Here is a 15,289-nt window from a genome sequence, read left to right as displayed (position 1 = left end):
CAAACATAGCCAAGTTCATTTGAGGTTTAAAGCTTAGCAGTAGTATATTCAGTAAGTTTAGAGAAAGACATCACAGACCATTTTTAATTTCTACCATCACTGTTTTCTATGGGAGAGAGATCCTAGGGCACGTAATGTCAAAAAATTTGATTTATTACCTCTCATAAAGATAAGACCCCCCACCCCTCCCTCCCACCCAAACTGGACACCTGTTTGTCCGTGCCCCCACGGCATGCAAATGAGCATCTGTTTTTACTGTCCAGTGATCCTAAGGTATTTATGAATGTTTTGGGAACCGTGTTTTTGTGTGGGCCATTGAAGACTATTATGTGTTTAAACTTCAAATTGTGAAACTGTGTTAAACGGGACAAAGGGAAGTTTTTATTAGAGTTTTTCACGCACACATATCAACAAGAAATATGTGTAAAATGAGCAACGACTTGCTAGTGTTGTTGTAACGAACTCTAACTAGTTTAAAACGTTTTAAGTTAAATAAAAGAAGTAGAAGTGTACGTGTTTGTTTATTTAAAACAAACAAAGCATCGGACACCTTAGTTAAAACAATAGTATAACATTACAAAGTTAAATAATGTTGACTTATCTTACCCGTCTTCTAAAACAAAAAAAAGCATCAGAAGCGAACGTTAAGGTACTTTACAACGTTCTATCATTACAGATTAAAAGGTAGCTTTTCTCACAAGTTACAGCAAATAGATCTGACTTATCTTACCCGTATTCTAAAACAAAAAACAAAAAAGTATCTGAAGCGAACGTTAAGTAAAAAGTCAAAATCTTGTTACAAGTTAGGAAATAAAAGAAAGAGAAAAAATAACTGTGATGTAAAATAAATAAAGAAAAAAAGAAAAAGTGCAGACTATCTTAGGCAGCCTCCGGCAGATAACCGCACACTAGCGCGTCAAAACTCAGAATGAGTTTACGCCGCTGAGTCCAGACCACGCCTTCCGCCTTCCTAACAGCGTGAGGAGAGACCGATGCAAAGATTGAAAAGAATTAAAGTAATGTTTTAACATTAGAACAAACGTTATTTTTAATAAATCTTTAGCATTTCTTAATTAATGAAACAATTCGGCACTCATCCTAAAGCTTTTCATTTTAAAATTAGGTTAGTCTAGTTTTTACCTTTTAAACAAACAGTAGGCCTACCTAAGCCGCAGGGTATTTTATTTTATTTACTTTAGTTTAGTTATTCGCACTTAATTTAGTAATACCTTTATTTACTCTTTGATTTTTGTCAATCTTTAAACTTTCTAGCCTGCTATAACGGTTCAAACGCATAAGCACGTATGTGAACGGAAACCGGAATGAAAGCAAATGTTTCGGACGTCTTTGGAGTTTTCAGCCATAATTAGACGCCTAAACTTTTTACATTATCGCACGAATTGTAAATATTTCATCTCACACAGTGCTACGAAATGAGAATGACACAGCGTGTCTGGACGTATAATTACTGACGCGTCCGTATCAGATCAAGAGAGTTGCTGTAAAACATCTAAAGGTGTTTCTGGAGACGCAACTCATTTGCAATCTAATGAGTTTTTGAGGGGATCTGGCATCATAAACTTTGGCGTTTCTGTTCATTGATCAAAGCACATACATGTTAACCATTTTATGACATGCACCTGCGAGTATGAACTTTGTCAAAAGTTTAGACTTAAAGTTCACTGTCCGGTCAAAGGATGTGTGCCCTTTTGAAGCTTTTATATGACACATAACTGGTTAAGTTAAAAGTTAGGTATAGTTTAGGAAGAAAATACTCAAACATAAATACAAACATACACAAACAATCCCCTACATTTAAACATTTAAACTTTTATGATGTCTCATACAAACCTTTTACAAACTTGTGAACTTTTAGAATCACACTGGGTATCTCTACAAGATGATGAAAAGCAGCATGATTAAACAACAATATAACTATTGTTTTAACAAATAAGTTAAGATTTGTAGTTTTTATATCTCTCAAACCTAAAACATGAACCTCTAAAGCAAGGATTAGAAGCAGTCAAATAAAAACGACTGGTCTATATAGGTTTATTTTACTAAGAATTGATCAAATAATTGACAGAGGAAATAATGCAAATATTCAATAAGTCCAACTTATCAACCCCCGCCTGATGTGTCTGACGGTTTGTGACAAATATCTTACTGATACAGTTGTGTTAAGATATTAAATATGTGTAAAACATGTGTAAAGTTCAATATTACTGTTAAAAATAGTATAATAAAACACAAACACTCGCATAAAAAACAAACACACATACTAAAACAATCCTATACAGTTAAACATTTAGACTTCTTCGAATTTGGTTGATTATATAAAATATTGCGTCTTCATTCGAGACATATTATCATATCATCCTAGTTTATATCAGATATACAAGATCGTTTCTTATTAAATATTATTAAATTGATAACAAACAAAAAAGCTTGCTATCAGGAAAGCCATAAATGCCGGTCACGCCTAAGATACTTTTTTGTTTGTTATCAATTTAATAATATTTAATAATATTTAATAAGAAACGATCTTGTATATCTGATATAAACTAGGATGATATGATAATATAACGCAAATGTCTCGAATGAAGACGCAATATTTTATATAATCAACCAAATTCTAAGAAATATTGACTTATGCGAACAAAGAGGAGTATAAACGTAGGTAGCGCCGATAAACGTAGGTAGATGAAAAATGTTAAATAGAACGCAGCTCTGATGTGTCTTATCTCAGTAATAAACAGTTGTATTTGCTAACTAACTATTGGAATTTACGACACGTTAAAACGTGTCGGTATAATGCAGACGAGGTCAAAAACTGCTTGCCGCATGTTTTCATAAAAAGAAGAACAAAATATTAAGACATCCGTTTTCTGGGTCAGACCTAAAAGACAGACGCCTAAAACGCCGGTGTCAAAGCATTGGTGTGGACAGAATAAAAAAGACGTGAATCATACCGCCTTTCGCTTAAAAGACTTACCAACTGTAAGTCGTTTACCTAACTATTGTTTTATAGTATTTGATAAATGTTTTATGTATTGAAGCGGCTGTTTAACAAGTTTGAAATGTTTTAATGTTCCTGTTTAAGAGTTTTATATTCAGCATACCGTAAATAAAGCGGTTAAATGAGCACGTAGTATTGTTTCAATTAATTCCATAACAGTACGTACTTCAGCGGTTCTTTGTGCGATTTCATAATAAAAGCATCTAAATTGTTAACAGACTATTATCTTTTATATTAAAGCTTAATAAAACCGTTAAGTAACGCGCAGTTGTGTAAGACACGAACCAAAACATTACGTTATTATGTTATCGGTCCTTTTACACATATTTTGTGTACTATCGATTTTAAGAGTGTATGGTTTATCTTTCATGCAGATTATGTTTTAAAGTTGTTAAGCCAAATCGATGAGTTTATAAGACCGGTTATTCTTTCTACACACTTATACTTCAGACATGTAGAACATATCAGCGTTTACGTGTAGGCTACTCAATATTGGTCGGTCTGACTCGTATCCGACATGAAGGATCGGTGAATGAAATCATGACCACAAACAGGTTAAATGAACAAAAGACAATAATCACTAATACGAGTTCACGCAGTTAACTTTATTTGAATGTTTCACTGATATAAAACGACCCTGAGTTGTTAGAAAAGAAGTGTATACTGACCTAACTGCGAGATGACGTAAGGATCCGATGAATCGGTTCGTTGAACTGAACTGTGGGAAAGAATCGATTCGCCGAAATGAATCGGCTTTGCTACACTAACAGAGCTCACAAAAAGGGGTTTGTAACATCACAACACAGAACTTAATATTCTTCACAAAAAGTGTGGACATGCGTGTCTTTTTATATAGGTTATCTGAGCGTGCGTATAATCAGTAGTCCGACGATTTAGAGATCTGTCGCGTATGACCATTTTGGTATATGCATCCCCGACGGCCATGTTTGTAGTCTGAGGTGTATGCTGGGTGTTGTAGTTCCCTGACCTGAAAGTCTACAGCGCTTGAATGAGATATTATTTACACGTGTTCAATTTAACATCTTTGTAAAAACAAAAAGAATTGTTAAAACGTATTTAGCCTAAACAAATATATGTATATAAAAAGAATACGATATACTTATGGTAAAACAGACTTGACGAGTATGTTGTAATGGAGCACCCGTTGTTGTGTTATTTCGTGAAATAGCTTTAGGATTCGGTTGTGTGTTCTTGAAATCAAATCTTAAGAAAAAGTCAGTCAGTCCTGCTGCAGGTGTCTGAATACCCAGTCAGTCTTCATCGTGAAATTATGAACCCATCGTCAACACCATTCTGGAGAACGTGTGTTGTGTTAGACTGTTTGCTTCGCGACCCTCCCCCCAAGTTCGTTGTGTTCGCTACCTCTGCATGTCTTCGTCTAATTGAACGTGACCGGTATTTTTAACACCTGTTAGCTCACGCCTATATTTTCTAGTTTCATCATAAACTAGGTAAGCAGGGACTTGTAATAATACGTCGAACATCTGATAAGTTGTTCGTCCAGAGTTTTATCTTACTGCGGTGCTATAATATAAATTTTCCAGTTTTTAAGTTGTCTAACAAGAGTCTCACTGTGTGCGCGAAAGTAAAATACCTTGGGCATTTTATCACTGAACACGTGACAGATGATGAGGATATTGACAGGCTACGCCATATGATATATATGCAGGCGAATATACTTTACGTAACTTTAGTTTCTGTTCAGATGAAGTAAAGGTGTCACTTTTCAAAGCATACTGTACAACACTTTACACTCATTTGCGGTGTAACTACAGAGAATCTAGTTTACAGAAGCCGCAAGCAGCTTATAATGATGCAATCTTACTACGTAGGCCTAGATGTCATAGTGCAAGTGAAATGTTTGTGAGTGCGAGAGTAATCACTTTTAAAACACTGTTACAAAATCTTATGTATAGTTTTATCTGTCGGTTTAATGTTTCTAAAAATGAGATTATTGCGGGTTTATCAGATATAGGGGTTAGTACTACACGGTATCAGTCAAAGTTGTGGAGACACCGGTATTGCTGTATTTTGTAACTCTTTATGTCTGTTATAGATGCTATGGGTTGTATATGTTGTCTACTGTCTTTTTTAAATCTGGACCGTGAGTCTGTAACAAAGTTTGATTGATTGATTGAATACATTTGCTGCAATGGTTGTACTTGTTGTTAGAATGTTTCAAATTGGATCCAGGCTTGTTTTATGATCGTACCGTTGTTTGTCAAACTAGTCTTAAATGATATTGTTCACATTTTAAACAGGTTAATGACCTCTTTCAGCATCTATAGTTGTAATAATGAAAAACATAACTCCGTTATAGGGTTTCTAGATGATAAAACAAAACTTAAGTATGTTGTTGGGAGTTTGTGGGAAAGCCGTGTGCGTGCGTGAGAGAGTTTGAAAGAAAAATGCTTTAGGTTAAAGTTAAGATTTTACTACAAACTATAAACATTCTAACTTAGAAACACAACACTATTTTTATTTTTATTTCCAACAAACCGGTTGTTATTTTTTATTGATTAATATGATAGAATCATGCTGAATTTACAAGGATGTGTATTTATACAATAATGTTTCATGTACTCACTGGTTACTGTATACATATTCAAGAGAGATGCATAACCTCAGTTGTTTTAATCAATCTAAAGTTTTTAGTCTGCCATTATAATATCTTAAATGAAAAGTCTTTCATACATTCTGAGTGTGGTTGTGAATCCTATATGAAAGCTAAAAATGACCCTTTAAACTTTTTTTAATAGTAATATTGAACTTTACACATATTTTACACACGCGTAACATGCATCTTAACACATGCTTATTTTTTCATTAGAATTTTGCACATATCATAACTGTATATACATAATTGTCTATATTATATATTGCGTTTTTGCTATTTTGTACATTGCCTATTTGTATATTATTCTTTTATTATCTGTGTCCTGTCCTGTTGCTGTCTTTCTGTTGCACTGTGGAGCTTCTGTCGCTATAACAAATTCCTCGTATGTGAAAACATACCTGACAATAAAGCTCATTCTTATTCTGATTCTGATGTCATCACAAACCGTAAGACACATCAGTTTGGGTGATAAGATGGAGTTATCAAATATTTTATTGTTGAACTATTATTTGATCAAATCTTAGTGAAATAAAACTATAAAGAGTCAATTGTTTTTATTTTAATAAAATAAAACATTATAGTGTGAAAAAATAAATGTTGCATTTAAACAGCATGGTTAATAATACCGTTTTTAAAGTGAGAAAGAAAGTCTAATCTGTTGTAAAGATGAGGCATTTGTTCCACCTTGTTTAAGACACTATTTTGTTGTAAACAACCTTACAACAGCTAATTTTAGTCTATTTTAGATCTAATTCATAAAGAAAAAACCTCTGTAAGCTCATTGCATTCATCAGAGGATCATTTGACAACTTCGGATCCTCATCACGGTTTTAGGTGTGAAAGATCTAAAATCTACAAAACCTTAAATTATTTGTTAAAACAAAAGTTACATCATTGTTTAATCATACTGTTTTCCATCATCTTGTAGAGGTACCCTGTGTGATGCTAAAAGTTTTTATTTGTAAAAGTGTATTTATACGACATCGTAAAAGTTGAAATGTTTAACTGCAGGGGTTGTTTTAGTGTGTGTGTGTGTGTTTGTTTTTCATGCGAGTGTTTGTGTTTTATTATACTATTTTTAACAGTAATATTGAACTTTGCACATGTTTTACACATACTTAACATCTTAACACAATTGTATCAGTAAGATATTTGTCACAAACCGTCAGACACATCAGGCGAGGGTTGATAAGTTGGAAAATCTAAATTTTCATAAAGAAAATCTCTGTAACTGCCTTGCATTCATCAGAGGTTCATTTGACTGCTTCAAATCCTTGCTTTAGAGCATCATGATTTAGGTTTGAAAGATCTAAAACTTATTTGTTAATACAAAAGATATATCATTGTTTAATCATACTGCTTTTCATCATCTTGTAGAGATACCCAGTGTGAAGTTTTTTATTTGTAAAAGTTTCCTATGAAACATCATACAAGTCTAAATGTTTAACTGTATAGGATTGTTTTAGTATGTGTGTTTGTTTTTATGCGAGTGTTTGTGTTTTATTATACTATTTTTAACAGTAATATTGAACTTTACACATGTTTTACACATATTTAATATCTTAACACAACTGTATCAGTAAGATATTTGTCACAAACCGTCAGACACATCAGGCGGGGGTTGATAAGTTGGACTTATTGAATATTTGCATTATTTCCTCTGTCAATTATTTGATCAATTCTTAGTAAAATAAACCTATATAGACCAGTCGTTTTATTTGACTGCTTCTAATCCTTGCTTTAGAGGTTCATGTTTTAGGTTTGAGAGATATAAAACTACAAATCTTAACTTATTTGTTAAAACAATAGTTATATTGTTGTTTAATCATGCTGCTTTTCATCATCTTGTAGAGATACCCAGTGTGATTCTAAAAGTTCACAAGTTTGTAAAAGGTTTGTATGAGACATCATAAAAGTTTAAATGTTTAAATGTAGGGGATTGTTTGTGTATGTTTGTATTTATGTTTGAGTATTTTCTTCCTAAACTATACCTAACTTTTAACTTAACCAGTTATGTGTCATATAAAAGCTTCAAAAGGGCACACATCCTTTGACCGGACAGTGAACTTTAAGTCTAAACTTTGACAAAGTTCATACTGCAGGTGCATGTCATAAAATGGTTAACATGTATGTGCTTTGATCAATGAACAGAAACGCCAAAGTTTATGATGCCAGATCCCTCAAAAACTCGTTAGATTGCAAATGAGTTGCGCTCCAGAAACACCTTTAGATGTTTTACAGCAACTCTCTTGATCTGATACGGACGTGTCAGTAATTATACGCCCAGACACGCTGTGTCATTCTCATTTCGTAGCACTGTGTGAGATGAAATATTTACAATTCGTGCGATAATGTAAAAAGTTTAGGCGTCTAATTATGGCTGAAAACTCCAAAGACGTCCGAAACATTTGCTTTCATTCCGGTTTCCGTTCACATACGTGCTTATGCGTTTGAACCGTTATAGCAGGCTAGAAAGTTTAAAGATTGACAAAAATCAAAGAGTAAATAAAGGTATTACTAAATTAAGTGCGAATAACTAAACTAAAGTAAATAAAATAAAATACCCTGCGGCTTAGGTAGGCCTACTGTTTGTTTAAAAGGTAAAAACTAGACTAACCTAATTTTAAAATGAAAAGCTTTAGGATGAGTGCCGAATTGTTTCATTAATTAAGAAATGCTAAAGATTTATTAAAAATAACGTTTGTTCTAATGTTAAAACATTACTTTAATTCTTTTCAATCTTTGCATCGGTCTCTCCTCACGCTGTTAGGAAGGCGGAAGGCGTGGTTCGACTCAGCGGCGTAAACTCATTCTGAGTTTTGACGCTAGTGTGCGGTTATCTGCCGGAGGCTGCCTAAGATAGTCTGCACTTTTTCTTTTTTTCTTTATTTATTTTACATCACAGTTATTTTTTCTCTTTCTTTTATTTCCTAACTTGTAACAAGATTTTGACTTTTTACTTAACGTTCGCTTCAGATACTTTTTTGTTTTTTGTTTTAGAATACGGGTAAGATAAGTCAGATCTATTTGCTGTAACTTGTGAGAAAAGCTACCTTTTAATCTGTAATGATAGAACGTTGTAAAGTACCTTAACGTTCGCTTCTGATGCTTTTTTTTGTTTTAGAAGACGGGTAAGATAAGTCAACATTATTTAACTTTGTAATGTTATACTATTGTTTTAACTAAGGTGTCCGATGCTTTGTTTGTTTTAAATAAACAAACACGTACACTTCTACTTCTTTTTATTTAACTTAAAACGTTTTTAAACTAGTTAGAGTTCGTTACAACAACACTAGCAAGTCGTTGCTCATTTTACACATATTTCTTGTTGATATGTGTGCGTGAAAAACTCTAATAAAAACTTCCCTTTGTCCCGTTTAACACAGTTTCACAATTTGAAGTTTAAACACATAATAGTCTTCAATGGCCCACACAAAAACACGGTTCCCAAAACATTCATAAATACCTTAGGATCACTGGACAGTAAAAACAGATGCTCATTTGCATGCCGTGGGGGCACGGACAAACAGGTGTCCAGTTTGGGTGGGAGGGAGGGGTGGGGGGTCTTATCTTTATGAGAGGTAATAAATCAAATTTTTTGACATTACGTGCCCTGGGATCTCTCTTATGGGGTTCTCCTTTGACACAACTTCCAGTTCAATAGCTTTCCAAGGGGGCACACAACGTTACAAAACAAGTTTCTAAATATTTAGCTGACCCTTTTCAACATATCAGAAGTCTTTAAAGTACAAGTATTTGCTCTAAATGGTACAATTGCAACATTTCTGTATTACACTTTGCTCATAATGGTTTCAGAGTTCTTTTAAAGCAAATAATTCCTCTATAAATAAATCCATTAATTAAAGAAGTTACTATTTTCAGGCATTACAGTAATAAATTAATTTAGATAATGTAATGTTTTTGGATGGAAGGTAAGAAATCCATAGAATACAGTGATGTTAAAAATTTTTACATCTACAGTAAATATTACTACATTAAAGACTTGTAGTATGTTCTTTAGGGTCAAATGAATATTTTGCAACTTGTTTTGTAATGGTGTGAGCCTCTTTTCAAAAGTGATTAAACTGCCAGTCGTCTCTAAGAAGAAACCCATCGAACAGAGAGATGTTAGAAATGTACATTTAGAGCAAATACTTGTTCTTTAAAGAGTTCTGCTATGTTGTACAATTTCAACTAACTATTTAGAAATGTGTTTTGGAAAAGTGTGAGCCTCTTTTCCAAAGTTGGCCAAATGGAATGTGTCTCAATGTACGCACCCATCGAACAGAGAGATGTGGGAAAAGTGTCATTTAGAGCGATTTTTGTTCTTTAAAGAGTTCTGCTATGTTGTACAATTTCAACTAATTATTTAGAAATGTGTTTTGGAAAAGTGTGAGCCTCTTTTCCAAAGTTGTCCAACTGGAATGTGTCTCAATGTACGCACCGATCGAACAAAGAGATGTGGGAAAAGTGTCATTTAGAGCGATTTTTGTTCTTTAAAGAGTTCTGCTATGTTGTACAATTTCAACTAACTATTTAGAAATGTGTTTTGGAAAAGTGTGAGCCTCTTTTCCAAAGTTGTCCAACTGGAATGTATCTCAATGTACGCACCCATCGAACAGAGAGATGTGGGAAAAGTGTCATTTAGAGCAATTTTTGTTCTTTAAAGAGTTCTGCTATGTTGTACAATTTCAACTAATTATTTAGAAATGTGTTTTGGAAAAGTGTGAGCCTCTTTTCCAAAGTTGTCCAACTGGAATGTGTCTCAATGTATGCACCCATCGAACAGAGAGAGGACGCTTTTAAAGGAGGACGAGGAGGAGGAACATTCACCCAGTCCGAGCAACACGGATACACAGAAGCGCCCGAGAGAGGCTGACGCGTCACCGGCCGCCCCCGAGAGAAAGAAAAGACAAGTCGCGGCCGTGACTCCGACCAGAACGGTTGAAGAAGCAGTCGGCGGTGAGATTTATTTTTAAAAACTGTGATATATATATATATATATATATATATACAGTGGGGCAAAAAAGTATTTAGTCAGCCACCAATTGTGCAAGTTCTCCCACTTAAAAAGATGAGAGAGGCCTGTAATTTTCATCATAGGTATACCTCAACTATGAGAGACAAAATGAGAAAAAAAATCCAGAAAATCACATTGCAGGATTTTTAAAGAATTAATTGGTAAATTCCTCGGTAAAATAAGTATTTGGTCACCTACAAACAAGCAAGATTTCTGGCTCTCACAGACCTGTAACTTCTTCTTTAAGAGGCTCCTCTGTCCTCCACTCGTTACCTGTATTAATGCCATCTGTTTGAACTCGTTATCAGTATAAAAGACACCTGTCCACAACCTCAAACAGTCCAACTCCAAACTCCACCATGGCCAAGACCAAAGAGCTGTCAAAGGACACCAGAAACAAAATTGTAGACCTGCACCAGGCTGGGAAGACTGAATCTGCAATAGGTAAGCAGCTTGGTGTGAAGAAATCAACTGTGGGAGCAATTATTAGAAAATGGAAGACATACAAGACCACTGATAATCTCCGTCGATCTGGGGCTCCACGCAAGATCTCACACCGTGGGGTCAAAATGATCACAAGAACTGTGAGCAAAAATCCCAGAACCACACGGGGGGACCTAGTGAATGACCTGCAGAGAGCTGGGTCTAAAGTAACAAAGGCTACCATCAGTAACACACTGCGCCGCCAGGGACTCAAATCCTGCAGTGCCAGATGTGTCCCCCTGCTTAAGCCAGTACATGTCCGGCCCGTCTGAAGTTTGCTAGAGAGCATTTGGATGATCCAGAAGAGGATTGGGAGAATGTCATATGGTCAGATGAAACCAAAACAGAACTTTTTGGTAAAAACTCAACTTGTCGTGTTTGGAGGAGAAAGTATGCTGAGTTGCATCCAAAGAACACCATACCTACTGTGAAGCATGGGGGTGGAAACATCATGCTTTGGGGCTAATTTTCTGCAAAGGGACCAGGACGACTGATCCGTGTAAACGAAAGAATGAATGGGGCCATGTATCGTGAGATTTTGAGTGAAAACCTCCTTCCATCAGCAAGGGCATTGAAGATGAAACGTGGCTGGGTCTTTCAGCATGACAATGATCCCAAACACACCGCCCGGGCAACGAAGGAGTGGCTTCGTAAGAAGCATTTCAAGGTCCTGGAGTGGCCTAGCCAGTCTCCAGATCTCAACCCCATCGAAAATCTTTGGAGTCCATGTTGCCCAGCGACAGCCCCAAAACATTACAGCTCTAGAGGAGATCTGCATGGAGGAATGGGCCAAAATACCAGCAACAGTGTGTGAAAACCTTGTGAAGACTTACAGAAAACGTTTGACCTCTGTCATTGCCAACAAAGGGTATATAACAAAGTATTGAGATGAAATTTTTTTATTGACCAAATACTTATTTTCCACCATAATTTGCAAATAAATTCTTTAAAAATCCTACAGTGTGATTTTCTGGATTTTTTTCCCCTCATTTTGTCTCTCATAGTTGAGGTATACCTATGATGAAAATTACAGGCCTCTCTCATCTTTTTAAGTGGGAGAACTTGCACAATTGGTGGCTGACTAAATACTTTTTTGCCCCACTGTATATATATATTAGGGGTGTCAACATTAACGCATTAACGCATGCGATTAATCAAAAAAATTCACGCGTGAATATTTTTTTAACGCAGATTAATCGTTTGATAAGGTTTGACCCCAACTTCTTCCCGTCATCGCAGCGCGGAAGGTTATCTATCAGTATGATGAGGGTACAGCGAACCAGTGTTGCCAGGGTAACGGCACTTTGCGTTTTTTTTGGGATACTTTTATAATGTACCGCGGCCGCCCAAAGTGTATATAGAAAAAACCTTTTACTAATGTGTATTATACTTGGAATGTATCCCTGGCAACTTAAGAACGGAGAGGCGGTAACATCACAAACAACGTGAGTTTCAGCAGAGCATACATGTTAAGGCTTTTACACAGCAGAAATAAACATGACAACAGCCACTATAGATTATATAAGATAATAAACACGATTACGATAGGATATTTGTATGTGATTTTCTTGAGGTGAATGTGTACGTCTGAAATGCTAATTTGTGCAGCGATATAAAAGGCTATTAATAGCATATTTTAATAACGGTAAACGACCAAATTCCACATATGATCGCAAAAGGAAGTTATTACAAACACTCGATGGTGGTTTGAAGTGAGTTCTGAGATTGTGTACTATTAATCTCATAAATTGTCTTATGAAGCATGATGCTAATATTAGCTCTAATGCACCTGCAGAACAGGTCAATTCTTCTTCATAATGCATTTTGTCATAATACTGTTAGGAGGTGGGACTTCAGTTTAGTCTGTTTCTGTTTCTTCTATCTGTTCTTGTCTTCCCTAATTTGGTTTTGTTCCGGTTTTCCTCATTAGGTCTTTATTAGTTAATTAAGGTTAAGTCAGTTCACTTGTGTTTGGTCATTATCTCATTTCCTCCCTAGTTTCAGCTTGCTTTATAAGCATTCAGTTTGTGTTCCACCTTTGTCGAGTCTTGAGTTATATTAAGTTATACTAATGTTATATGGAAGTTATTTTGGTGTGGTTTCATTTGTTCCTGAACTGAGTATTACGATTAAAGATCTGAGTTCATCATTCCTTCGTCTCCCCGTACTCCTTGAGGGCACTACAATTAATAAATACTTCACGTAAGGTCGCAAGAAAATGTTTTGTTGTATTTATTTAGAAAAACTTTTGATAATAGTTGGGTAAATGTATACTGGGATTGAAGCGATGTGGCTTGGTAAACATTTTATTGCCAGTTTAAAGGCTGATAATGGCTGAATAAAAACAAAAGAATAATGATAAAAGAATAATAAGGATTATGTCTCTTACCTGGCGGAAGTGTGAAAGGTTCTGTTTCCTTAAACTAGTTTGTCATGCATTTCTTTTTCAACACATTTACAGGTAAATCCTAGTATTTTAAATCTGCGATTAATCATAGTCCATGACTGTGATTAACGCGCTTACATTTTTTAATCGATTGACAGCACTAATATATACTGTATATATATATCTACGCAGTGTAGACTACACTGTATATTATAGGATTGTGGGACAACTTTCTTCAGTTTTACAACAGTCAAGAATGTTCAGGGAGCTGACAGCCATGTTTACTGAATGTTCTTCATGATTGATATAATGTGTTATTTAAAAGAATGAACAAAGGTTAGGTCATAGAGGATAGCACATTGTACACTAAAAATAACAGTAATACGGACCTGTTGAGTACTCCTGCCCTGAGAGCAATGCATAGTTCAGTAAAAATAACAGTAATATGAATATTGAGTACTCCTGCCCTGAGAGCAGCGCATAGTTCAGTAAAAACTAACAGTAATAGGGTTCTATTGAGTACTCTCGCGCCTATTTATTATTATTTTTTTTATTGATTGATTTATTTAATAGGGACCATGCATATTCATGAACATTGTTGTATAAAAAAATACACCATGTAAATATGCCAGAAATAGTAACAATAATTTTCATCTGCAGTCCCTAGGCAGGTAACCTAAAACTAACAAAGACAACCAACAAAAATACAACATTCATTCACTATAAATGAAAAGGTACACATAGTGGTGACATATACATTGACAACAAACAACAAAACAAAACAAAAATACATAATGGACGAAACATTGTTCATCCACCTCTATACTGCATTCAATTTAACAGTGAAAGTGTATGAGTGAAATGTGTGACAGTTAAAAATGAGTACATCTCTGGTTTTCTAGAAACCACTGTTTTAAGTGAGTTTTAAAGGTGTTGAATGTAGGACAATCTCTTATTGGGAGGAGCAAACTATTCCAGAGTTTACCACCTATTATTGACAATACGTTTTGTCTGAAACTGGTACGCCTAAATGGTATCACACGGTCCCGTTTACAGAGGCCCGTGTACTACCTCCGCTTTCAAGTCTTTGGAAAAAGCCATGTAGTGGAGGAGGGGCAAGATTATGTAACACTTTATATACCAAACAAGCATACTTGAGACGTTTGAAATGGTCAAAACTTAAAAATTTATGTCTCTCTAAGATATCGCAATGGTGGAATTACAATGCCTTTTTATCAAAAGTTTTTATGGCTTTCTTAAATAAAGATTCAATACTTTTAAGAGTAGTTGTGCTAGTTAATGACCAATTTGTAAAACTATTGAGTACTCTTGCCCTGAGAGTAGCGCATAGTTCAGTAAAAATAACAGTAATATGAATATTGAGTACTCCTGCCCCGAGAGCAGTGCATAGTTCAGTAAAAATAACAGTCATAGGGACCTATTGAGTACTCCTGCCCTGAGAGCAGTGCATAGGTCAGTAAAAATAAAAGTAATAGGAACCTATTGAGTACTCCTGCCCTGAGAGCAGTGCATAGTTAGGTAAAAATAACAGTAATAGGGACCTATTGAGTACTCCTGCCCTGAGAGCAGCACATAGTTCAGTAAAAATAACATTTATGTGAATATTGAGTACTCCTGCCATGAGAGCAGCGCATAGTTCAGTAAAAATAACAGTAATATGAATATTGAGCACTCCTGCCCTGAGAGCAGCGCATAGTTCAGTAAAAATAAGAGTAATATGAA

Source organism: Onychostoma macrolepis, chromosome 01, assembly GCF_012432095.1.
Source record: "Onychostoma macrolepis isolate SWU-2019 chromosome 01, ASM1243209v1, whole genome shotgun sequence".
Lineage (NCBI taxonomy): Eukaryota > Metazoa > Chordata > Actinopteri > Cypriniformes > Cyprinidae > Onychostoma > Onychostoma macrolepis.
This window is presented reverse-complemented; position numbering follows the sequence as displayed.